This window comes from Rattus norvegicus, chromosome 2, assembly GCF_021556685.1.
Source record: "Rattus norvegicus strain SHRSP/BbbUtx chromosome 2, alternate assembly SHRSP_T2T, whole genome shotgun sequence".
Lineage (NCBI taxonomy): Eukaryota > Metazoa > Chordata > Mammalia > Rodentia > Muridae > Rattus > Rattus norvegicus.
This window is the reverse complement of record NC_141535.1, coordinates 220,215,177-220,240,499: the sequence shown is the minus strand read 5'-3', so window position 1 is coordinate 220,240,499 and position 25,323 is coordinate 220,215,177. Positions and strand designations below refer to the sequence as shown.

General features: G+C 43.7%; 1 long non-coding RNA gene across 1 annotated transcript; it reads left to right on the top strand.

Moving 5' to 3' along the window:
- The first annotated feature begins 615 nt into the window (after positions 1 to 615).
- On the top strand, positions 616 to 24,795 carry LOC147996539 (uncharacterized). Its single transcript, XR_015678322.1, has 3 exons — positions 616 to 1,395; positions 2,944 to 3,015; positions 23,101 to 24,795. It is a non-coding gene; the product is annotated as an uncharacterized LOC147996539 (long non-coding RNA).
- Positions 24,796 to 25,323: the final 528 nt, after the last annotated feature.

Genomic DNA, 25,323 nt, shown 5'->3' with positions numbered 1-25,323 from the left:
CAAGAATCTTCCTGTGAAATGTCCAGGTTTTCGAACTTGAGCTAAGCATAGCATAAGAAGCCATTCTAGTGTCCACATAGACCTCATTCCACCTAGCAGGGTCCCAGGCATAGGAACAATGAGGGTCTTTCCTAGACAGAAGGGGATTCTGCAGAATCTGAGTTCCCCACTTCAGCTGACCATAAGTCCCCTTTTTGTCTCAAGAAGACCAGAATAAAAGTCATTAGATTGGAACCCTGGAGTGACAAGGACCCTGGACCTCTGAAAACAGATATTTACTTCCACCTCTGCATTAGCTCTCCCTGTTCTTCCTAAATGCTTGTCTCTGTGTGTACACGAGTAAAATGGAGTCACATCAGTTTAAATCTGCCTGTTGGGGCCCTTTAAATACTCAGGTGCCTATGTTTCCAAGTCATTAGCTTTGTGGCACGAGGTTTGGTTCCTTGCCTCGGGACACTGGCAGCTGTGGCTCTCTTGGTTGAAAGGCCTCTAAATAAACTCTGGGGCGTACTTAGAGTAAATGACTTACGTGTCCCAGCAGGCCCAGGAAACTCTCAACTTGAGGGTTTTGAGTCTCACAACTCTTGTCTCACAAGCTCCAGGGGTTACCAGAACACTATGCCAAACTTTCAGTCATGTTACCAAAAGCCAGCTCCTAATCCTGAGGCCTCTCGACAGCATTCCTGGGCAGAGACAATTGACTCTACCTGAACTGCTAGACCAGATTTACAACATTTCCTACTTGTTCAATCAGAGACTGGCTATCTTACAGACAGTACCAGATTCAAAGAGGGGAGGGCATGGACTCTTCAGGTATACAGTAGTACACACACAGAGGTCATGGGATCTGGGCCCTCCGTAGATAATTTCATGTTGGCCTCCAATACGGAACTAATTGTTCTTCATAGGGATCTTCAGAGACAGGAATGGGACTTAGTACTGAGACTTAGATGTGGACTTGGCTTGTGTGTCTCTTGTGCCCGCTCTTGTGTATCTATTTGGAGGAAAAGGGGGCTTCCTTATGACTTATAATACTCTGATCAAACAACTTTTGGCTCTGCCAGAAGCCACCTGCCACCCAACCGAGCCACTTGTATTAGGATTTTCTAAAGGAACGGAACTGATAGAAGGACTATGTAAAAGTATATGAAAGATAAAATACAAAATATATATGGTACAGCAATGGTTGCTTCACGTGGGAGAGGCCGAGAATCCAGGAGTTGTTCACAAGGTTGGATGCTTCAGCAATCTCGATCTGGTATCAAAGCTCTGGAAGATTCCTCATCTTCAGTCTTGTTGGAAGCTCAAAGAGGCTGGTTTTAATACTGGTGATGGAATCCTGCACCAACGGGTTTGACAAACCTCGCCAGAAGGAGTGAAAGGCAACAGGCGAAGGTAAAGTCTTCTCTTTCCCTTTCCTAGAACATCTAACCACATGGATGTGTGGATCTTCCCACTGCCAATAATCTGTTCTAGAAAAGCCCTCGTAGGAATGCCCACTGCTTGTATTTTAGTTGATTGAGGTGCAATCAAGTTGACAACCAAGATTAGCCATCTCACCATTATGTATTGACAGCCTCATCCAAAAGACGGCCCTATTCTCCGGGAAATAACTGAGCCAACCGACACCCCGAATAGTGGCATGGCTTTTGCTTCCGGTTGCTTAGTTCCCAGCCCCATTTCCTACGCTCCCAACAAACTGCCTGGGAAACCCCAAAGGCCTTAGGTAAGGCTTCACAATCACTTCAGAGGAATAGTTCCAAAGTCCCTCCCCGCTGTAAAATAAGCTTCTACTTCCTAAGTATTCTCAGTGGAAGATCCTTAACAATTGCCATAAACTACATGTTTTGGGGCCAGGGTTCCCAATTCTAGTTGAACCTTCTTTGCAGGCACAAGAATTCTTCAGACCCTGTAGCCTTTGTCTGAACAGTGCAGACCATCTTACGCTGGCTTCAGGTCCCGATGTGTCCCGATGTGATTGGTCTTACCTGGCTTTCCTCTGAGCTTTTCACCTGACATTGAAATTTTCGTGTGTTGCACAGTTTCATGCTGGATTTTCCTGAGCATTTCCATCTGTTTAATGACTGTACCTTGAAACCGGAAGTGGGAAGAAACCCTTCCTCACACTTTTTTAAAATGTGTTTTGTCACAGTGACGAGAAAAGTAACGAAGAAGCTTACTTCGCTCCCATCGCCACTCAATAGTTCTCGCAAACTCTGGCAAAACTTGCACTTTTAAGGCAATGCGTTGCTCTCAGGTCTAATCCCCCACCCTCCCCTGCCTTAACGCTGTTCAAGGTCCCTCACAGTGTGCTTTTCGTCTGATACAGAAGCTCACAGCTGTCTCTGAAGGATGTATCACAGGGACAGATGATCAAGGCGATCACTGCCTACACAGCCCAAGCTTGAAGTCCCCTTTTTGAATGGACTAGAATAAAAGGGACATAGACAAGCCCTCGCGGTTACACGCATTTACTTTTTTTTTTAAAAATTATTTATTTAATGTATATGAGCACACTGTTGCTGTCTTCAGACCCACCAGAAGAGGGCACCAGATCCCATTTCAGATGGTTGTGAGCCACCATGTGGTTGCTGGGAATTGAATTCAGGACCTCTAGAAGAGCAGTCGGTGCTCTTAACCGTTGAGCCATCTCTCCAGGCCCACGCATTTACTTTTAAAGCCATCTTTCTTAAATCTGTTCTTTGACAATTTATACAAGTAATTAATGCCTTTGCTTGCTCTCATTCAAATCTCTCCTATCTCTCTCCCAAACCTGTAAACAACTCCTTCCTTCCTTCCTTCCTTCTTTCCTTCCTTCCTTCCTACAAATATGTCAAAAGTATGCATTGAGAAAGGACAACCTCTTTAACAAGTGGCACTGGGCAGACAGCACTTTTACATTTAGAAAAATGATATTAGATCCTTATTTCTCGACCCACACAGAAACCAGCCCCAAATGGATCAAAGCTCTGAAACAGCTAGAGAAGACAGCAGAGACTGAAAGCCAAGGGTCAGGTAAGCACTTTCTAAATAAAGTTCCAGGGAAAGACCAACAACGGGCAGAGGGACATCATGGAAGTAAAAGACTCTCTCCAGCAGAAGAAACAGTTGAGCCCAGTGGAGAGGCAGCCTATAAAATGGGAGAAGACTTCTGCCAGTCAGACTGACAGAGGACCCATGTCCAGATGTGCTGTCTAGTCCTGGTCACTTCCACACAAGCTAAGATTATATGGGAAGAGCAATTTCTCTCTACAAATGTCTATGTACAGGCATTTTCAGATTGTCCTACATGTAGGGCATTTTTGGTTAATGATTTAGGCAGAGGGGCCCAGTGACGGCTGAGCCACCCCTTGGCAGATGGTTCCCTCAGAGACCTCTTGGGAGGCCTTTATCTTTAAGAATATCTTAGGGGTTGGGGATTTAGCTCAGTGGTAGAGCGCTTGCCTAGGAAGTGCAAGGCCCTGGGTTCAGTCCCCAGCTCCGAAAAAAAGATCCAAAAAAAAAAAAAAAAGAATATCTTGTCAGGCATGGTTCTAAGTGCCTATAATCCTAACATCAGAAAGGCTGAGGCAGGAGGATAACAAGTTTGAGGCCAACTTGAACTATAATAGCAAGGCCTTGTCAGGGAGGTGGGGGGACATCAGAGAGAGACAGAGAGACAGAGGCACAAACAGAGAGTTGAAAACAAAGATTTTAAACTTTGTTTGGCATTCTTTAGAGACCTAAACAGGTGAAGAAGAGATCAGTGGCAAGTAAATCCTTGTGTGTCTAAACAGAAATGAAGAGTCCACTGTGGTCAGGGCAGTAGGCAAGGCCGCATTTCGTATCTTTTAAACTAATTTATCCAGATACACATGGTGATAAAATTTTCATATATTGTCCTATTCTGTGACTTTTACCATTTCTGTCAGCTCTCTAAAATAGCCTCCTACCTTACAAAAGTAAGATACTCATTCCAATATTAATATTAGTATAACTTTTAATGCCTTTGACATGAAATGTTTAAAAATGTACTTGAAGGCTAATGTGGCTTTCTTAGAAGTCTCTGTAGACCAGGCTGGCTTCGAATTTAGAGATCCACCTTCCAAGTGGTGAGATTAAAGCTGTGAACCACCACATTGGCCTTCAAGTACATTTTTAAACATTTATTTATTTGTTTGTGTGTGTGTGTGTGTGTGTGTGTGTGTGTGTGTGTGCACATGCCCACTTACCACAACTCACAGGCAAGTCAGATGACAACTTGTGAGAATAGCTCTCCTCTTCCACCCTGTGGGTTCAGGAGGTTGAACTCAAGTCATCACGCTTGGCAGAAACTCCTTCACCTGCCCATCCATCTTGCTGGCCCAGGGGTCACACTCAAAAATGAATCTATTCATTATTAGATGGTTCATGTACCTCCTCTTTTCTATCAGTATGGATAATGATGAACAAATGCATGAGGGGAAGCTCCTCAAAGCACGCTCGCGCGTGCGCGCGCGCACACACACACACACACACAGAGACAGACAGAGACAGAGAGACAGAGACACACAGAGAGACAGAGACACACAGAGAGAGGTTTCACCAACAGAGCAGAAGTATCTCCCAAGGCTTCCCTTCTGGTGCTAGTGCCCCATTGTTCTGCAGGGGCTCTAAGATCTTAATACCAGAGCAGAGGCATCTGCTTTCGTTATCAAAGGCTGGTCTTTGTGCTCACATAGATCACAAATACTTTTGCAACCTAGAGGAACTTCGTATGTTGAATATATATATTGAGAGCAGTGGCCGGGGGGTTGCGTCGGAATACATAAGCACCAAACGCAAACACTTTATTGCTTGACTTCTTTTGCAGAGGCCCTCGTGTGCCCAAGGGTAAAGGCAAACTTCTTCTCTTGACCTTGACAACTCTCTGTCAGTAACTATCAAAGTGAAAAGCTTTGACCCAGGGACTGAGGCAAAAACTGTAGAGAGTGAGGGCGACATATTCAGGGTTATGAAAACCCTGGGGTACAGCTAGTGACCATGACAGTCCCTTGGGACTTTGCTTGCTTGCTTTCTCTCTCTCTCTCTCTCTCTCTCTCTCTCTCTCTCTCTCTCTCTTTCTTTCCTCCTTCCTTCCTTTCTCTATCTATCTATCTATCTATCTATCTATCTATCGACAAGGTTTTCTTTTTTTAGTATTTAAAAATTATATTAATGTTTATGATACAAACTGCTTTATGACAGCATATTCACATATTCAGTACATTGTTATTTGTTTGGGCATCATTATAAAATTTATATAAAATAGGATCAATTTAAGCTTTAAAATACAATCATAAGAAACCAAAATAGACTTGTTAGTAATTAAGTATGGTGCGGAAATATTTTCAACATCAGGTAAGTGTTACCAGTGTTGAATGAGTCTTTCAATATGGCTGCATTTGAACATCTGAATACAATTGCCATTTTGAAGTTGATCTTTGTGGCACACTGAAGAGGATAATTTTACTAGTAGACGCATTACTGGCATTTAATTTAGGAAAGTCCACATTCCTGCAGATGTTCTTACACAAGCAGATGGGGAATTCATGGACGATTTGAATGTTTTCTTCCCTGAAAGGATTGTCAATCTTCAGGAAATCTAAAGTGCAGCCATTTGGTACGAGGACAGAACACTTTCTTCTTCTTCTTTTTTCTCTCCATCTTTATTAAATTGGGTGTTTCTTATTTACATTAAAATTGTTAACCCTTTCCCGGTTTCCAGGCCAACATCCCCCAACCCCTCCTGCTCCCCTTCTATATGGGTGTTCTCTCCCCATCCTCCCCCCATTATTGCCCTCCCCCCAACAATCACGTTCACTGGGGATTCAGTCTTAGCAGGACCCAGGGCTTCCCCTTCCACTGGTGCTCTTACTAGGATATTCATTGCTACCTATGAGGTTAGAGTCCAGGGTCAGTCCATGTATAGTCTTTGGGTAGTGTCTTAGTCCCTGGAAGCTCTGGTTGGTTGGCATTGTTGTTCATATGGGGTCTCAAGCCCCTTCAAGCTCTTCCAGTCCTTTTCTCTGATTCCTTCAACAGGGGTCCTGTTCTCAGTTCCGTGGTTTGCTGCTGGCATTCGCCTATGTATTTGCCGTATTCTGGCTGTGTCTCTCAGGAGAGATCTACATCCAGTTCCTGTCAGCCTGCACTTCTTTGCTTCATCCATCTTATCTAGTTTGGTGGCTGTTTATGTATGTGCCACATGTGGGGCAGGCTCGGAATGGGTGTTCCTTCAGCCCCTGTACTAAACTTTGCCTCCCTATCCCCTCCTAAGGGTATTCTTCTTCCCCTTTTAAAGAAGTGAAGCATCCGCATTTTAGTCATCCTTCTTGAGTTTCATGTGTTCTGTACATTTAAGGTAATTTGAGCATTTGGGCTAATATCCACTTATCAATGAGTGCATACCATGTGTGTTTTTCTGTGATTGGGTTACCTCACTCAGGATGATTTTTTCCAGTTCCATCCATTTGCCTATGAATTTCATGAAGTCATTGTTTTTGATAGCTGAGTAATATTCCATTGTGTAGATGTACCACATTTTCTGTATCTATTCCTCTGTTGAAGAGCATCTGGGTTCTTTCCAGCTTCTGGCTATTATAAATAAGGCTGCTCTGAACATAGTGGCGCATGTGTCTTTGTTACATGTTGGGGCATCTTTTGGGTATATGCTCGAGAGGTATACCTGGGTCCTCAGGTAGTGCAATGTCCAATTTTCTGAGGAACCGCCAGACTGATTTCCAAAATGGTCGTACCAGTCTGCAACCCCACCAACAATGGAGGAGTGTTCCTCTTTCTCCGCATCCTCGCCAGCATCTGCTGTCACCTGAGTTTTTGATCTTAGCCATTCTGACTGGTGTGAGGTGGAATCTCAGTGTTGTTTTGATTTGCATTTCTCTTATGACTAAAGATGTTGAACATTTCTTTAGGTGTTTCTCAGCCACTCGGCATTCCTCAGCTGTAAATTCTTTGTTTAGCTCTGAACCCCATTTTTAATAGGGTTATTTGTCTCCCTGCAGGCTAACTTCATGAGTTCTTCGTATATTTTGGATATGAGCCCTCTATCAGTTGTAGGATTGGTAAAGACCTTTTCCCAATCTGTTGGTTGCCGTTTTGTCCTAACCACAGTGTCCTTTGCCTTACAGAAGCTTTGTAGTTTTATGAGATCTCATTTGTCGGTTCTTGATCTTAGAGCATAAACCATTGGTGTTCTGTTCAGGGAATTTTCTCCAGGGCCAAAGTGTTCGAGATTCTTCCCCATTTTTCTTCTATTAATTTAAGTGTATCTGGTTTGATGTGGAGGTCCTTGATCCACTTGGACTTAAGCTTTGTACAGGGTGATAAGCATGGGTCAATCTGCATTCTTCTACATGTTGACTTCCAGTTGAACCAGCACCATTTGTTGAAAATGCTATCTTTTTTCCATTGGATGGTTTTGGCTCCTTTGTCAAAAATCAAGTGACCATAGGTTTGTGGGTTCATTTCTGGGTCTTCAATTCTATTCCACTGGTCTATCTGCCTGTCTCTGTACCAATACCATACAGTTTTTATCACTACTGCTCTGTAATACTGCTTGAGTTCAGGGATAGTGGTGTCCCCCGCCCCAAGACCTTTTATTGTTAAGGATAGTTTTAGCTATCCTGGGTTTTTTGTTATTCCAGATGAATTTGCAAATTGTTCTGTCTAACATTCTAAAGAATTGGATTGGAATTTTGATGGGGATTGCATTGAATCTGTAGGTCACTTTAGGTAAAGTGGCCATCATTACTATGTTAATCCTGCCAATCCATGAGCATGGGAGATCATTCCATCTTCTGAGATCTTCTTCGATTTCTTTCTTTAGAGGCTTGAAGTTCTTATCATACAGATCTTTCAGTTGCTTGGTTAAAGTCACACTGAGGTATTTTATATTATTTGGGACTATTATGAAGGGTGTCCTTTCCCTAATTTCTGTCTCAGCTTGTTTCTCTTTTGTGTAGAGGAAGGCTACTGATTTATTTGACTTAATTTTATACCCAGTCACTTTGCTGAAGGTATTTATCAGGTTATGTAGTTCTCTGGTGGAACTTTTGGGATCACTTAAATATACTATCATATCAACTGCAAATAGTGATATTTTGACTTCTTCCTTTCCAATCTGTATCCCTTTGCTCTCCTTCTGTTATCTGATTGCTCTGGCTAGGACTTTGAGAACTATATTGAATAAGTAGAGAGAGAGTGGGCAGCCTTATCTAGTTCCTGATTTTAGTGGGATTGCTGCAAGTTTCTCTCCATTTAGTTTAATGTTAGCTACTGGTTTGCTGTATATGGCTTTTACTATGTTTAGGTATGGCCTTTAATTCCTATTCTTTCCAGGACTTTTATCATGAAGGGGTGTTGAATTTTGTCAAATGCTTTCTCAGCATCTAATGAAATGATCATGTGGTTTTGTTCTTTCAGTTTGTTTATATAATGGATCACGTTGATGGTTTTCCATATATTAAACCATCCCTGCATGCCTGGGATGAAGCCTACTTGATCATGGTGGATGATTGTTTTGATGTGCTCTTGGATTCGGTTTGCCAGAATTTTATTGAGTATTTTTGCATCGATATTCATAAGGGAAATTGGTCTGAAGTTCTCTTTCTTTTTTGGGTCTTTGTGTGGTTTAGGTATAAGAGTAATTGTGGCTTCGTAGAAGGAATTTGGTAGAGCTCCATCTGTTTCAGTTCTGTGAATAGATATAGATTTAAAATCTATACCTATTATCCTTAGGTTTGATCTTCTCATTGTGTCCCGGATTTCCTGTATGCTTTGGGCCAGTGGTTTTTTCCATTTTCCATTTTCTTTGACAGCTGTGTTGATGATTTCTATGGAATCTTCTGCTCCTGAGATTCTCTCTTCTATCGCTTGTATTCTGTTGGTGATGCTTGTATCTACGGCTCCTTGTCTCTTCCTTTGGGTTGTCTCCCGTGTGCTTTCTTTATTGCTTCTATTTCCATTTTTAATACCTTCACCGGTTTGATTGTGTTTTCCTGTAATTCTTTCAGGGATTTTTGTGTTTCCTCTCTATAGGCTTCTGCTTGTTTATTTGTGTTTTCCTGCATTTCTCCAAGGGAGTTCTTTATGTCTTTCTTGAAGTCCTCCAGCATCATGATCAATTGTGATTTTAAATCTAGATCTTGCTTTTCTGGTGTGTTTGGATATTCAGTGTTTGCTTTGGTGGGAGAATTGGGCTCCGATGATGCCATGTAGTCTTGGTTTCTGTTGCTTGGGTTTCTGCGCTTGTCTCTTGCCATCAGGTTGTCTCTGGTGTTACCTTGTTCTGCTATTTCTGACAGTGGCTAGACCATCCTACAGGCCTGTGTGTCAGGAGTGCTGTAGACCTGTTTTCCTGTTTTCTTTCAGTCAGTTATGGGAACAGAGTGTTCTGCTTTCAGGCGTGTAGTCATTCCTGTCTACTTGTCTTTAACTGTTCCTGTGGGTGTGTGTCCTGAGTCCACCAGGCAGGTCACTTGGAGCAGAAATGGTGGTCTTACCTTTGGTCTCGGGCCTGATGATGCTCCTTGGGGCTGCGTTTCAGCTCTCTGTGAGGGCAGCAACCAGAAGGGCCTGCCCTGCCTTCTCTGGGGTCCCTGTACACAGGGGGCCCAGATGGCGCTAGGCATTTTCCTCTAGAGTCAGAAATGTGGGCAGAGAGTAGTCTCCTCTGGCTTCTCAGACGTGTCTGCCCCTCTGAAGGTCTAGCTGTCTCTCCCACGGGATTTGGGTGCAGGGAGCTGTTTGACCGGGTATCTTCAGATCCGGGCGAGGTCTGGACCGCAGGGCTCCTGCAGCTTGAGTGCCCCTATCTTCCTGTTCCCAGAGGCCCTATATAGTTTCCTCTTGGGCCAGGGATGTGGGCAAGAGTGAGCAGTACTGGCAGTCTCTCCTGCCCTTCACAGACAAGGTTTTCTTTTTTTCTTTTTTTCTTTTTTTTTTTCTCTTTTTTCTTTTTTTCAGAGCTGGGGACTGAACCCAGGGCCTTGAGCTTGCTAGGCAAGTGCTCTACCGCTGAGCTAAATCCCCATCCCCACAGACAAGATTTTCTATGTATCCCAGGAAGCTATCAAATTCCTGGTCTTCCTCCCTCAGTCATTGAGTGCACTGATCACAAGCACGCACCGTGATACTTGGTGATAACTATTTATTTAAATTGTTTTATGTGGATGACGTTTTGCCTGCATGCATGTCAGATGCCCGCATAAATTGTACACATCTTCCTGTACTCTAAGCTACCATTAGTTGGCTTTCATTGCCTAAGAAAGTACAATCACCATGTAGGTAATTCTTTAGTGTGGTGTTCAGAGACTGTTGACAAGAACAAAGTCTAGAATTTTCTTCTCAGTCATACCAGAAGCACATGTGGTGTCTGTTTTGATGCCAGGATCCTCAAAGATTTATTATGCTGGGCCCTGAGGGCAGAAGGGAATTTGTGGGGCAGACTTAGAGATTGTCCTCTCTTGCTTCGCTGATAAAGAGCAGCCTATTTTATCACATATTATTCTCCCCCTCCCCTCTCTCTCTCTCTCTCTCTGTGTGTGTGTGTGTGTGTGTGTGTGTGTGTGTGTGTGTGTGTAGGCTTAGATTTTTTTCAAAACCTTCTTTAATAAGGGTTCTTAAACATTTCAACCTCCTTTATAGCCCATCAACCAAAGGTAGCGGAGGAAGACAGTTAATAGGACAAGGGGGCTACGGACCTGTTTAGAAGTAGTTCTTTGGGAGTGAGTCTAATCTTCCTGCTTTCAGTCCAGTCCTCTAGCAAAACATCAAACTTGAATCGGCAACAGCAGCTAGATCCAGAAGAAACCGCAAGGCTCCGCTGAGCAGCACGAAGCAGCAAGCAACCAGAGCACCACCAGAGGCTGTTTGTTGTGTTTGCCTCTCACAAGTGAAGATCAGAGAAGAAAGCAAGGTGACCAAATGCCAGAGGGCCAGCAGTGAAGACCAGCTCACTGAAGCCCAACAAAGACCAGCAAGGTGAACCAAGGCCACAGCATCATCTGCAGTCCATTGGGTTATACTTGAGTCTTTTTGGGCATCCAGGCCAGGAAAACATCACATGCTTCTTCACAGTAATAGATCCCTAAGTGAGACAACCAGTAGGAGTGGCAGGTAGGAAATATAATTGATCTTGACTGCTGGCTATTGGTTAAGAAACTTTTCTTTTTAAAGATTTACTTATTATATATAAGTACACTGTCTTCAAATGCACCAGAAGAGGGCATCAGATCTCATTACAGATGGTTGTGAGCCACCATGCGGTTGCTTGGATTTGAACTCAGGACCTCTGGAAGAGCAGTCAGTGCTCTTAACCACTGAGCCATCTCTCCAGCCCAAGAAACTTATTGATCCTTTCTTTTTTTTTTTTCTTTTTTTTCCGGAGCTGGGAACTGAACCCAGGGCCTTGTGCTTGCTAGGCAAGCCCTCTACCACTGAGCTAAATCCCCAACCCCCCAAGAAACACACACACACACACACACACACACACACACGCCAGCAAAGCTCAAGTTTATTAGAACACATTATGACAATTCACTTTTGCTAGTGTCAGGCTAGTGTATTCTTGTACAAAGAAAGTAATGTGTCATAGACTGTTTAGGTTTAAAAGCATAGCATACACAAGGAAACATTTCAATTAAAAGTCCTTTATGACAGAAAAAAAAACCCTGCCCAGACCAAAGTGGAAAGAGGTCTTCCCACCAAGAAACAGTGTGGGTCTGAGTGGCCCTCTCATGGCTAAAGCAACTCTGACAGGAGTTCAGTGCCGAGTTGGAAGGCACAAGTCTTATCCATTCATCAGCAGGCAACCTAGGATACAGATTCTGGGGGGATAGGGGGCTCTGCCTAGGTAGGACGAGCACAATCAATGGTGATCCGAGCAAATACACTCCTGAGATGACCACTGTTGGAGTCTGGTCCCTGCACCAGGCCCGGAAGAGAACTGCAAAACAAGAGTGCTGTGTCCCGGGGCACCGGCCGGCCAGTGGTGGTGCTGTGTCTACGCATGCACCCCTTCACGCCGATCTCTGTTTCTCTCGTTCAAAAAATGGGGCCTAGAGTTGAAGTTCGTTGGAACCCCATCTTAGAATGTGAAGAACATGGTCCCCGGCTTGTAAACCTTGGCTGCCATAACGGACTCTCTTTTTTTTTTTTTTTTTCCGGAGCTGGGGACCGAACCCAGGGCCTTGAGCTTCCTAGGCAAGCGCTCTACCGCTGAGCTAAATCCCCAACCCCCGGACTCTCATAAGTGGGCAGAGAGTTACCCGGACTAGGATTAGAGCCGAGGGACCGCGCCAAAGAACAGACGCGGTCTCCAGAAAGAAAAGCAGCTCACGAGGAGGGTGGATGGTTTTCCTTTTGGTTTTGGTTTGCATTTTAACTCAGGGGATTATATTTACATTAAAAATGAAATGTTTGACTTGCTTGTCAACTCATTCAATATGAGCATTTATCCGTGTTTCGAAGTTAATGGACATTTGCACGTGCAATGCCAACACTTAGATGTTTGTATGAGATCCACAGCCTTCACTTACACCTTTCTTTTCTTTTTTTATTATTTTTTATTTTAATTAATTAATTAATCGAATTCTAAGTAGAGCCTCGTGTAGCCCAGGATGGATTCAAACTCACTATCTAGCCAAAGCTGGCATTGAACTCTCCACTTTACAGCTCTAAGAAAACTTGTCACAGAATCTTCCTTTAAAAAAAACTAGCTAAATAAACAACAACAAAAAAAGAAAAACCAAAAACCAAAACAACAACAAAAAATCCTTCAAAAAACCTAAACCAAAATATGTTGGGGACAGGGAGCTTGGTGTATGTTTGGTCCAAATGCAATTTTTAAAAAAGGAAAGTTTAGTTTGTGGTTCTTTAAATCTGAGGATGTGAAACTCATGAAGGCAGCCCACTGTGTGCCCATTGTGTACCCACTGTGTGCTTATGCAAATTGAGTCTATAGGTATTTTGTCACAACAACAGGATGCTGACCAACAGCATATAGCAACCAGTCTAAAAATTCACCTCCATTCCCTTCCTGAGAGAGAATCTTACCATATCACCCAGGCAGAACAGATCTCACTAAGTATATCTGGCTGGCCTTGAACTTGCAACAGTCCTCTTGCCTCTGCTTCAACAGTGCTGAATACAAGCATGCACCAGCATAGGAAGTGAGACCTCTGTATTTGAATTTTGTAATCTCCCTAGCAACCCCTGCCTCTGGTGCTTTGGTTTCAACAGATTAAGCCTCTTTTTGCCTGATACTCCCGAATGCATGAGTCATTTCTCACCAAATTAACTCTTTAAAATTTCACCATGCCTCCATAGACTTTCTTTTCATGGTGTGGTACAGAAAAGCTCAGCGTGGATGAGATGTGGGGGCAACCTGAGCAGCCATGGGTAAGCTGGCTGAGGTCACCCTGCCCTAAGCTTGCTGCTTCAGGAAGTCAAGGAAAGATCGAAAGTTGCTTATTTTGCCTTGAGTAAATCTGAACCCTAGCTAGCTGTTTGATAAGCATAGACTGGGTTCCACCATAGACCTCCAAGACGATAAGCCTTTGGGACAGAGTACTATGGGTTTGCTGGAGTCTAAGTAGCTAAGGACTTCCACACACATCCTGTTCATTTTGTTAGTTGGAGACAAGGTTGCATGTAGCCTCAGCCAGCCTCAAACTTTCTATGCAGCTGAGCTATAGAAGTCCTGATCTTCTTTAACCACACACCAAGGGCTAAACGGAAGTTTGCACCATGGTGTGGCTTCCTGTTCATTTTATGTTCAGAAATCAAGAGCCCAGAGACTGCCCATTTTTAGAGAAGCAGGTGTTACCGTAACAGAGATTTAGAACTGTGGTGGCCAAAAAGAAGACATTTAATTCTAAATGAAATTATTTATTTCTGAGCATGCAGTATAAAGGAAAGGGTTGTGTGATTGTCTTGCATGAACTGTTAGTTTGCTCTTTCTTTGTTCCTTCCTTCCTTTTTCACTCCCTCCCTCCCTCCTTCACTCCCTTCCTTCCTTCCTTCCTTCCTTCCTTCCGACATAGCATCTATGTAGCCCACACTGGCCTCATACTTTTTTTTCTTCTTTTTTTCTTTTTTCTTTTTTTCAGAGCTGGGGACCGAACCCAGGGCCTTGCGCTTGCTAGGCAAGTGCTCTACCACTGAGCTAAATCCCCAACCCCCTGCCTCAGACTTAATGTGGATCTTTTCTCATCTTCCTGCCAGTGCTGGGATCCCAGGATTTCTTTGTTGATGTTGACTCTCATGCTTACACAGCAAACTGCTCACCAAGAACCCCCGGCTCTAGATGCATCATTTTGATTGGTACAGAGGCTTACGAAAGACAGAGAATGACCAAACTAAATAAATAATTCCTCCTGCAGAAATTTCTAGAGGATATGAGTAAAAAGCATTCCAAACTCACAGGGTCTTTGGACTGGAATACAGTGAGCTGTCTACACAGGTTGATCGACTGGTGGACACTTTGATGACTGGGGAGAGTTTGGAATGTTACTGATCTGACAGACTAGTGTGGTGGTTTGTGTATGCTTGGCCCAGGTAGTGGCACTATTAGAAGGTGTGGCCTTGCCGGGGTGGGTGTGGCCTTGTTGAAATAGGTGTGTCACTGTGGCTACGGACTTGAAGACCCTCATCCTAACTGCCTGGAAGCCAATATTCTGCTAGCAGCCTTCAAACGAAGATATAGAATTCTCAGCTCCAGCTGTACTATGTCTGCCTGGGCTATGCCATGCTCCTGGCTTGATGATAATGGACTGAACCTCTGAACCTGCAAGCCAGCCTCAATTAAATGTTGTCCTTTATAAGAGTTGCCTTGGTCATGGCGCCTGTTCACAACAGTAAAACCCTAAGATGACTGACTACATTTTCTTTTTGTCTATCTTCAGCCTCCTTGGGAGCCATTCCTTGCCCACCTCTGTATCAGGTCTAACATTCTAACAGAACCTTTGGTATGTAGTATCTTAACACAAAACCTAATTCTCCATCAATGGAAGAATCACGAAGGCTCCGAGATGAAGCTGAAGCCTATAGTTGAGATTCCTCTACCCTGCTGTAACTGTTCGTTCTATCTTCCCACCATCACATCTTCAAATTGCCTTCCTTTATAACTCTCTTTGTTCTATGCTATAAACACTCCACAAAGCTACCTCTGTGTTGGAATGTTGCATTTAGGAAGACCTGAATATACCGTCCCAGGCCAGGGTCACTCAAGGTCACCCCCAGAATAAATTATTTCTTATTCTCTTTGAAGAGAGAGCTTTTTTTTTTTTTTTTGCATCAACAATCTGTTGACTTTTTTTCTTAACTTGGATTAAGTCAACAACAATTCCCTTTAAAATGAACCAGAAATATCTGCATCAAATAAATGTCACTCTCTGTTTAGAGTAACGCTCTGACCTATTACAGAGCAAGCAAATATTTCAGACAGGGTTCTTTAGAGGAATAGACCCAATAGACTCTGTGTGCATGCATGTGTGTGTGTGTGTGTGTGTGCATGTGCGTGTGTGTGTGCGCGTGTGCATGTGTGTGTGTGCATATGTAGCCATCTGTATGCTGGAAAGGCACAGAACTTACAAACTGCCCAGTCCAAGAAGCTAGAGACTTTAGATTGCAGTTGCAGTTTGCTGCTGAAAACCTCAAGGTCCTCTGAAGAGTTGCTAGCATTGGGTCTGTGTTGGAAGGCTGAAGAGTTGTGGTTCAATGTCAGTGCAAGATCAAAGCAGCCATGGCAGACGTACTCGTCGGAAAGAAAGGAAAGCAAATGCAGGCACGTGCCTTTAACCCCACCTTTTTAATATCTGGGTTACCTGTTGAAAGGTGCTGACATGCTTGGGGTGAGTCTTGTCCCATCTCTGGAAACACTTCCCATAGACACCTTCCTTGTGTGCTTCCTGGGTGATTCTAACTCTAGTCAAGTTAACAAACAAGAGGAACCTTCATTATGCTACACTAAAGCAGTGGTTCTCAACCTCTGGGTTGTGATCCCTCTGAGGGGCATGTCAAATATCAGATAACCTGTATATCAGATATTTACATTATAATTCATAACAGCAGCAAAATCACAGCTATTCTATGGTTGTGTCTCACCACAACCTGAAGAACTGTACTAAAGTGTCACGACATTAGGAAGGTTGAGAGCCACTGTTCTAAAGCTTGTTTACTGTTATTGTTATTCAGCAGGCTTTCTCTGTGTAGCCCTGGCTGGCCTGGAACTCACTCTGTAGACCAGGCTGGTTTCAAACTCATAGAAATCCATCTGCCTCTGCTTTATGAGTGCTGAGTTTAACGGTGTGCACCACCATCGCCTGACCAATCTAAACCTTAAAAAAATAAGGATTAAGAACGGATTAGAGAAGGACTGAGTGCCTACTCAAATGTTTACCTAAAATCTAGTTCCTGCTGTCTGCCACAAGCCAATGGATTCCTGTCTTAAAAGCTTTCATTTTATTTTGTATCTTTATGCCTCATTACATGCTTGCTTGGTGTCCTTGGAGGTCAGAAGAGGGCGTTGGCATCTCCTAGAACTGGGGTTATGAATGGTTGTAAACCAGCATGTGGGTGTTGGGAATCAAACTTGGATCCTCTGGAAGAACAACAGGTGTTCTTAACTACCGAGCAATCTCTCCTGCCCAAAACTCCCATCTTGAACACATGTGAAAAACAGCCATGATACAGATTTATAGGAGAATCATGAAAAAGATGGTCACTAGCACAGGTTTCTGAATATTACAATTACGCTATTGGATTAATTTTATCGAGGGGGATGACTAGAGAGGCATCTAGGCTGCGTCTTCCTTCACTACGAAGGAGAAGAAAACAGGGAGGAACAAACATTATTTCACCAGAGTGTTGGGGGCAGATTGTCATTGATGATGAGAAGTGCCAAAGACTATCCAAACAGAGATCTATGGTGGCCTTATTAAAAAGGGAACTAAACACACAGCGTTTACACACCTGTCTCTCAAGATTACTCTTCAACCAGGAGCACTTCTTCATACAGGTGTTCATCTGTCCCCTCTTGTGTTGTTTGACATCTGACATATTTGCTGTTGTGTTTTTATAAAAATAAAGGAGAGAAGGAATATGTTTGGTGGATGTGCAAACAGGTGTCAGGGAAGGGGATGTGTCTGCAGGGCCATGCTAAGGCATCCCTTCTCCCTGAGGGACCAGGAGACAGAGAAAGGCAAAGAGAAAGAGAGAGAGTAGAGGAGTAGGGGCGTAGAGGCTGGCCACAAGCACATGGAGAGGTGGGGGAAAGACAGAGAGAGAGAGAGAGAGAGAGAGAGAGAGAGAGAGAGAGAGAGAGAGAGAGAGAGAGAGAGAACGCAAAAGCAAGAGGATAGAGCAAGAAGGCAAGAGAAAGAGGAGGGGGCAAGCAGCCCCTTTTATAGTGAGTCAGGCATACCTGGATGTTGCCAGGTAACTGGGGGCAGAGCCTAGACAAAATGCCAATGTTTGCTGCTAGAGAACCGGACGGAGGTGGGGGGGGGGGCTCTCAAGGGCCTTGAGCTCAAAGCAGGAAACTATGGGGGGTTTTTGTTTTTGTTTTTTTGTTTTTTTTGTTTTTTTTTTTACTGCCATGATACTGTGGAAAAAGAACTCAACCTAAGTTGAGACCTCCCTTTAACCAGTTGCACAGTGCCATCGAGACCACACATGTATAAAGACTCGTGAAGTAGCTAGTATACTTCTGTGAACCAGCCTGTGAGCCTCAGGCAGAAGCTCTCACTTCCTCAAGGCCCTGGGCAGCACCTGGGTATTGTTTTCTGAATGGCTTGGCCACACTTGCCTATACAAGACCCTGAAAAACAGCTGGTAGACAGCCCTCAGTGTCCCGGCTCCATGATGCATCCAAAAAGTGTTTGCATGGTTCTAACCATTCTCCGAAGCTTCAAGAAACAGTTTCAAATGCCTCCTCTCAGAACACACAGGCAGACTATCCTGAGAAACTCAGCAGTTGAAGACACCACAGAGTCACCCATGCAACTGTTGGCCACGGAATGTCATTTCATCTGGCTCCAGTAATGCGGCCTAGTTCCTCTGTGACACTCAGATGCTATCAGAAACCCTGCCCTATTACCAAGTGACAAGTCTACCTGGACACAGTGGGATGGCCCCACCCCTTCCCAACATGCTGGATCTGGACAGAGGTCCTACACCCACACACTCATCTGTGTAGTTGTACCCAGATCGATCAGCAAAACTGCTGTATCACACTTGGTGTTGTAAAGCCACGGTCTTGCTGTCTGTGTCGCTGGACCATCTGTGAACATCACTACCATTGGTTACAGCTAAAAAAGCTAAGGCACACACACTGAGTATCTGCCTGGTACCACAGCCTCAAAACATTACACAAAGACACATCCATCAGGTCAGCTTTTAACTCGGAAAACCACCTCTCAGTGCAAGCCACTGCACTGTCAGATGTACATGCAGCAGTGTGGAGATATGCAGAGCATGACGACACAAGGCAACATGGTTTTACCGAATCTCAAAGGAAAGCAAACTGATGAGTTGTCCAAAAGAATAGCTCAAAAATGAAAGCATCAAAGTACATTCGATGATTGATAATTCAACGAAATCACACAACTCCTATATGAAACGCAGATGTGAAATTTAACAAAGTAACATGGATCCTAGAAAGGAACCAAACTGGAACCTCAGAGTTTAAAGAGTCAACAAATGAAAAAGAAAGAAGGAACATAATTAGAAGACTGAATATTAGAATACATCAGGCAAAAGAGAGGCTTTCTCTCTGTATACCAATAGACAAGTGTGGCTCAGACCTTATCCAAGAACTTCCTTTGTTCTGTCGATATTGGTTCACAATGAAACTCACCAATGAGCTGTGCTCAGAGAATAAGTGTCAGTATAGTGCTTAGCCACAAATGGGACAACCATATCGCTTCCAACCCCTACCCCAAGGCTCAGAGACCATCTCAGAAAAGGGGGCAAACTGTAAGAGCCAGAGGTTGGGGACAGGAGGAACTCATCAGTATCTTACCAACATCTCAAGACCTGGTACTCAGGAACTCACAATAGCTGTGGTTGCCTAACCTGACCAGCACCAGATCAAGCCAGTCAGCATTCTAGGAAGAGGGAGATGGGCTCACAAGTTCTCACCTGAACCGAGAAGCTAATGACGGTTAATGACTCCAAGGGTAAGAAGAGTCATTTTTCATTAAGGGTATGACCCTTATAAGGTCAATCACACCCCAGAGGACAGCCCCACAGCCATGAGAATAATGCTGGCAGGGGTTGGGTATTTAGCTCAGTGGTAGAGCGCTTGCCTAGCAAGTGCAAGGCCCTGGGTTCGGTCCCCAGCTCCAGGGGAGAGAAGAAGTCCAGAATAAATTGGACTCAGGGGGTTGTTTGTTTGTTTATTTTTATTTAATAGTCTATAGACTCTCTGGGTGCAGTGCTTCATGCCTGTAATTCTAGTATTTAGCAAGTGAAGGCAGGTGGATATACATGAGTTTGAAGACAGCCTGGCTTACATGGCAAGTTCTGGGGCATCCAGGGCTACATAGCGAGACACTGAAGAAGCAAAACAAACAAATAACTCTCTACCCCAAATATTTCTATGTAGAGTTTACTCCAGTTTTACTGTGACACAAGAGCCGAAGCAGACAATTCTTAATGTGTCAAATTAATGAATGTATACAGCTATGGAAAATCCAAAACACTGGCTTGGTTGGTGACCAGCACGCAATGCTATTTTCGGAAATAGTAGGAAAACTGTTAACTCCCTCAGGACATTGTTTATTTTCCCTCTTTTCAGTGGTTTATCACCTCAGATATTAGCTTGAAAGGGATGGGTTTCAGGCTAGAAAATCTTTAGGGGTCTAAGACATTCATGACTGATCAGAGGTTTAATTACAAGTAGACTTGGAAGTCAGCGGAGAGTAATAGTCTTTAAAAAAAATTAGTTTGTCCCCAGCTTTGAAAAAAAAAAAAGAAAAAAGAAAAAAGAAAAAAAAATTAGTTTGTTTTAGTCAAAGGTATGCAATTAATCAGTTAAGAGGTTTTAACATAGAGCCAGGTGTGGTGGTGCATTCCTGTTACCCCAGGACTTGGAAGGGTGAGACAGAATGATTTCCATGAGTTCGAGGTCAGCCTGGACTACATAGTAAAAGCCTGTCTCAATAACCACCACCTCAAACAAAAACAGAGAAAGGAACAAATCAGAACCAAACCAAACCAAACCAAACCAGCATTTTATACCAAATAAGAATAACGCACCGACTCATTCCTTCTCTGACAGCTCCTTGGTTTGATCTAGAGGGTATTAAACATGCTGTCAGCTATGAAATAAAATTTATTCCATTGTTTTTACTTCCTAAACTCTTGTTTATTGACATACAAAACTCAATCAAATGAGTGCTAATTAAACATGATGCAGGCAAGACTTGGGGAAAGAAAGCTTCTCAATGACACAGAGAGTTCCGGGGGTAATCAGTCATTGTAAAAGAAGAATCATTTTCCTGGTGGTCTCCTGTGAGGATGATATCTCTCCATTTACCTGTGAATGTCATAGCTTTATTTTTCTTAACAGTTTAATATTCCTTGTGTAAGGGACCCTGTTTTCATTATCATTCATCAGTTGATAGGTATATAGGTTGGTGCCAATTATGACTGGTGATTGTGACTAGAGCCTCAGTGAACATGGGTAAGCATCTCTACAGTAGAGTCCTTCTTGTACATGCCCATGAATGGTAGAATTGTTTGCTGAGATAGACCCATTTCCAGCTTCCTGAGGAGACTCCATACTGATTTCCTTAGTAGTTTGTAACCATGCTCCAGTTCCCAAATAACAACTCAGGGGCTGTGTATGCACGAGTAAATGCCTAGGCCATAAGCTGGGGCTTGTTCCCCAACCAGCTCATAACTTATACAATCACCTCTTTAGTCTATTCTACATGGGTCACATGGTTAGTTATCTCTCCTCGGTTTCATACGTCCATTTCCTCTGAGTCCAGGCAGACATCTTTCCATGCCTGACTTTTCCCAGAGTTCCTCTCTCTCTCTGCTGATGTCCCACCTTCTAATCCTGCCTCAGCTCATTGGCCATCAGCTTTCAATTGACAGGTGATGCTTCCCCTCAATACCCTAGGAATCCTCTCGACAGTAGCTGTAACAACTGGTACTTGCACAGGCAAGTGCTCCCCCTCCCCTCCTCGCCAGCGTGCACTGTCATTAGTTTTATTGATTTTGACCATTCTGACTGGGGTAATATACCATCTCAACGTAGTTTTGTTGTGCATTTCTCTGCTGGCTAAGTATTCTTTAAGTGTTTCTTAGCCATTTTATTTTTTGGTAGCTTTTGTGCTCTGTACCCCATTTTAAATTAGGCTATTTTTCTTGATTTTTTTTCCAGCTTTTTATATATTCTAGATATAAATATTGATGATAATATTAACTAGTGAGTGTGTGGTTGGTAAAGATCTTTCCCTATTTTGTAGGTTGCTGCCGTTTTGCTCAAATGATGGTGTCCTGTGCTGTTCAGAAGCTTTCAGCTTCGAGTGGTGGTCCCATTTACTAACTGTTGGTCCTAGAGCTAATGGGGTCCTGTTCAAAAGCCCTTTCCAGTGCCAGCGAGCTCGAGCATGATGCACATAAAACTCACAGAGACTGTAACAACACGCACAAGTCCTGCACAGGTTCAAGCCAGATAGAGAAGGAAGAGGACTTGGGGTCCTATCCCTACGCAAGACGCTATCAGCAGTTGATAACCATTGGCAAAGGGAAAAAAAATCAGTTTTCTCCAATGGAATGTTGCACTTCAAGAGGACCTGTGGTCAGGAGTAGTTGGCCAACAATAAAATGAAATTGGTGGTGTTCGTGTAGACTTCTGCCTCGGTTTGCTCCGTTTGGGCCTTTTGGTCTTATTAGTCGTTTGTTTATTTTGATTTCTGGTTTTGTGTGCACCGCCACTGCCTGGCATACATTTATTTGTTTGTTTGTTTATGTATTTATTTATTTATAGAGAGAGAGTGTGAAAGAAAGAATGCGAAATTGAGTGAGTAGGGATATAGGGAGGATCGGGGAGGAACCGAGGGAGGCCAAGCAGTGGTGGTGCGTACCTTTAATCTCAGCATTTGGGAAGCAGAGGCAGGCGCTTTCTGGGAGTTCGAGGCCAGACTGGTCTATAAAAGAGTTTTAAGACAGCCAGGTTACACAGAGAAACTCTGTCCTGAAAAACCATGAAATTTTCTTTATGATAAACATGAAAAAAATTTTTTAAATCAAGTTTTTAAAGTATAGTTTTGAATATTTTTATGCACATCAAATGGGCACGGAACATTCCATTTTGGTGATAATTGAGGCAAGTTATGAAGTGCATAATTTTCTCAAGTTTTGAGGGACTCACACTCTAATTGCTATATACTTTATGACTGGTATATTTAAATTCACAAAGAGTCTCTAGGACTGCCTGGGGGTAGCAGGAAGGATTTGTGAGATGGGTGACATTTATACTAAGTATTGAATAATGAGTTCGATTGATATCATGAGGAAAAGAAGAAGTCCATTTTATGCAGAAACAATAGTCAGTTATAAAGTTGTAGTTGCAAAATTGTGTGTGGGAGAACAATAAAGTATTTGGTTTGTAAGAAGAACACAGTGTGGGCAGAAATATGGCTGGTTTGGGGCAAAGTCGTGCCATGCCAGGCCTTAGGTATTATGCTTTAGGTGGTAGGGTGTTTTGAGAGTGAGAGTTGAGAGTTGAGGCGTTACTGCCATGATCTGATATCAGATAAAAAGCCTAGGAGGAGAATGTGGCCGCGTGAACTGTAGTGAAGTTCAGATAGAAAGGACCTCAGTTTGAAAAGGTGTGGGCCTGAAGAACAGTGAGAGCCTGGGGAAAAATTAGAATTTCCATCTCCTAGGTAGAGTTCAGAGAGACGCCAGTGGCTGGCGCAAAGCATTCTGGGAGGGAACATGGTGGAGCAGAGTGGCGGAGGTTAGAAAGCAGAGTGACAGAAATAGCACTGAGTCCTTGTATCACTGATCCCTGAGCAGTAACCCTCATACTTTCCCTCTCAATGACACTTTCCTCATCTACAGAACTGAATCCATACTGCCTTTGAAGGGTTAAGAAGAGGACAGGAGACCACTTCCTCTCAAGCTCCATGGCTGGAAGGTGGGTCCCACGCGGTGTCAACATGAGGATCGAGGAGTGTTATTTCTACTCTGGGTCAATCTACCCAGGCAATGGCATGATGTTCGTCCACAATGACTGCAAGGTGTTCTGATTCTGCAAATCCAAGTGTCCTAAAAACTTGGAGAAGGAGAGGAACCCACGCAAGGTCAGGTAAAGTAGCTGGAGCTCGCCGTGGATAGGTCATTTGAATTTGAAACACCGGCGGGAGCTGTGGAATCAAACTATTGATGCAATGAAGAGAGTTGAAGAGATCCAACAGAAGTACCAGGCTACATTCAGAATGAACAGGTTGAAGAAAAACCAAGAGCTCCAGAAGGTTCAGGACCTTAAAGAGGTCCAGCAGAACGTCCATCTTATTCGGGCTCCGCCTGCAGGCAAAGGGAAGCAGCTGGAGGAAAAAAAATGGACATGGAGGACGCTTCCTGACCGTGTTGCCTGCAGCCAGCCCTGTGCACACTGGAGTCAAGCGGAGACTTTCGGCCCCTAAGTCATTGATTAGTCAGTCCCATAAGGTCCCTCAGACAAGGGTGATTCAGCGTGCCTCCCCCTAAACGTTGCAAGCTGTAAAGTCTCCCCTTGTGGGTGTTAGGTGTCGGCTCAGCATTCTGCTTCACTGTGCTATGCCAGGCAAACAGGACAGTTTGTGTGTGGATGAAGACATGAACCGTGAGCAAAACATGGCTGAGCTGACCGTCTTCCAGTGTGAAATTGGACATGATGTAATATTTTCCTTGCATTGGGATCATCTGCTTATTGGGGTTATTGAAATGGAGGTCAGGTGAGGAACTGACCTTTCTCATGTCTACCTGAGTCTCTTTTGTTCTGGACGGGTATGCTTAGTAACTTCTCAGAGTTGCATAATGGCAGCGTACAATACAGTTGATTATGCTGGTCTGTCTGACCTGCCTCGGCTGTTCTAATAGGCAGCTGTGATGGTGTAGGTGGGCCGGGTTGATAAACTTGGCCTAAATGGCACCTTTACTGTTTTTACTTTGGAGGATGCTCAGCTGCCAAGTTGTGACATCTGTCCCAAAAGATTCACTTCTCCTTCCAGCCCAGCAGTGGTTTAGAAGCAGAAGAATCTTGGTGCCTTTCAAAGTTTAGTGTTCGACTTTCTTTTCCTCCTCCTCCTCCTCCTCCTCCTCCTCCTCCTCCTCCTCCTCCTCCTCCACCTCCTCCTCCTCCTCCTCCACCTCCTCCTCCTCCTCCTCCTCCTCCTCCTCCTCCTCCTCCTCCTCCTCCTCCTCCTCCTCCTCTTCTTCTTCTTCTTCTTCTTCTTCTTCTTCTTCTTCTTCTTCTTCTTCTTCTTCTTCTTCTTCTTCTTCTTCTTCTCCTTTTTTAAAAAGACATCTCTTTGTGTAGCTCTGGCTGTCCTGAAACTCACCTGTAGACCAGGCTGCCTTGAACTCACAGAGATCCACCTGCCCTCGCCTCCCCAGTTCTGGGATTTAAGGCATGCACCATCATATCCAACATTTTTGATTTTCTTTTAAAACCTTAAAATAACAACCAAAAAGGAACTCTGACTTTTGGAAAGTAAAATTTATGGTCAGAATGCTAACTATTATTTATACATAAATAAAGCACTTTCTAAAGTTAAAGAAAGAGGACAGGAGATTTTCATTACTCTGTGTCTAACTTCTATCAAGTGCTGCCCATCTGGGGTATTAGAGTGACATGAGAGTGCATAGGTCCAAGAGACGGCTCCGTTGATGAGATGCTTATTTGTATCTTATGGACACGAGTTTGATTTCCAGGCTCACAGCCTACTTGAGACTTTCTTTAAAAGGAAAAGGGCAATTGTGCCTAAGAAATGACACCTGGGGTTGGCCTCTGGATTCTATAGGCATTAGCACACCTGTGCACATGTACTCTATGCACACACGCACACGCATACACACACAGACACACACAAACACACAGACACAGACACAGACACATACATAGACATACAGACACACACAGACATAGACACACAAACACACACATAAACACACAGACAAACACACAGACACACGAAGACAAACATATACATAGACACAGACAGACACAGACAAATACACACAGAGACACACATAAACACAAACAGACACACACAGAGACACACTTAGACACAAACATAGACA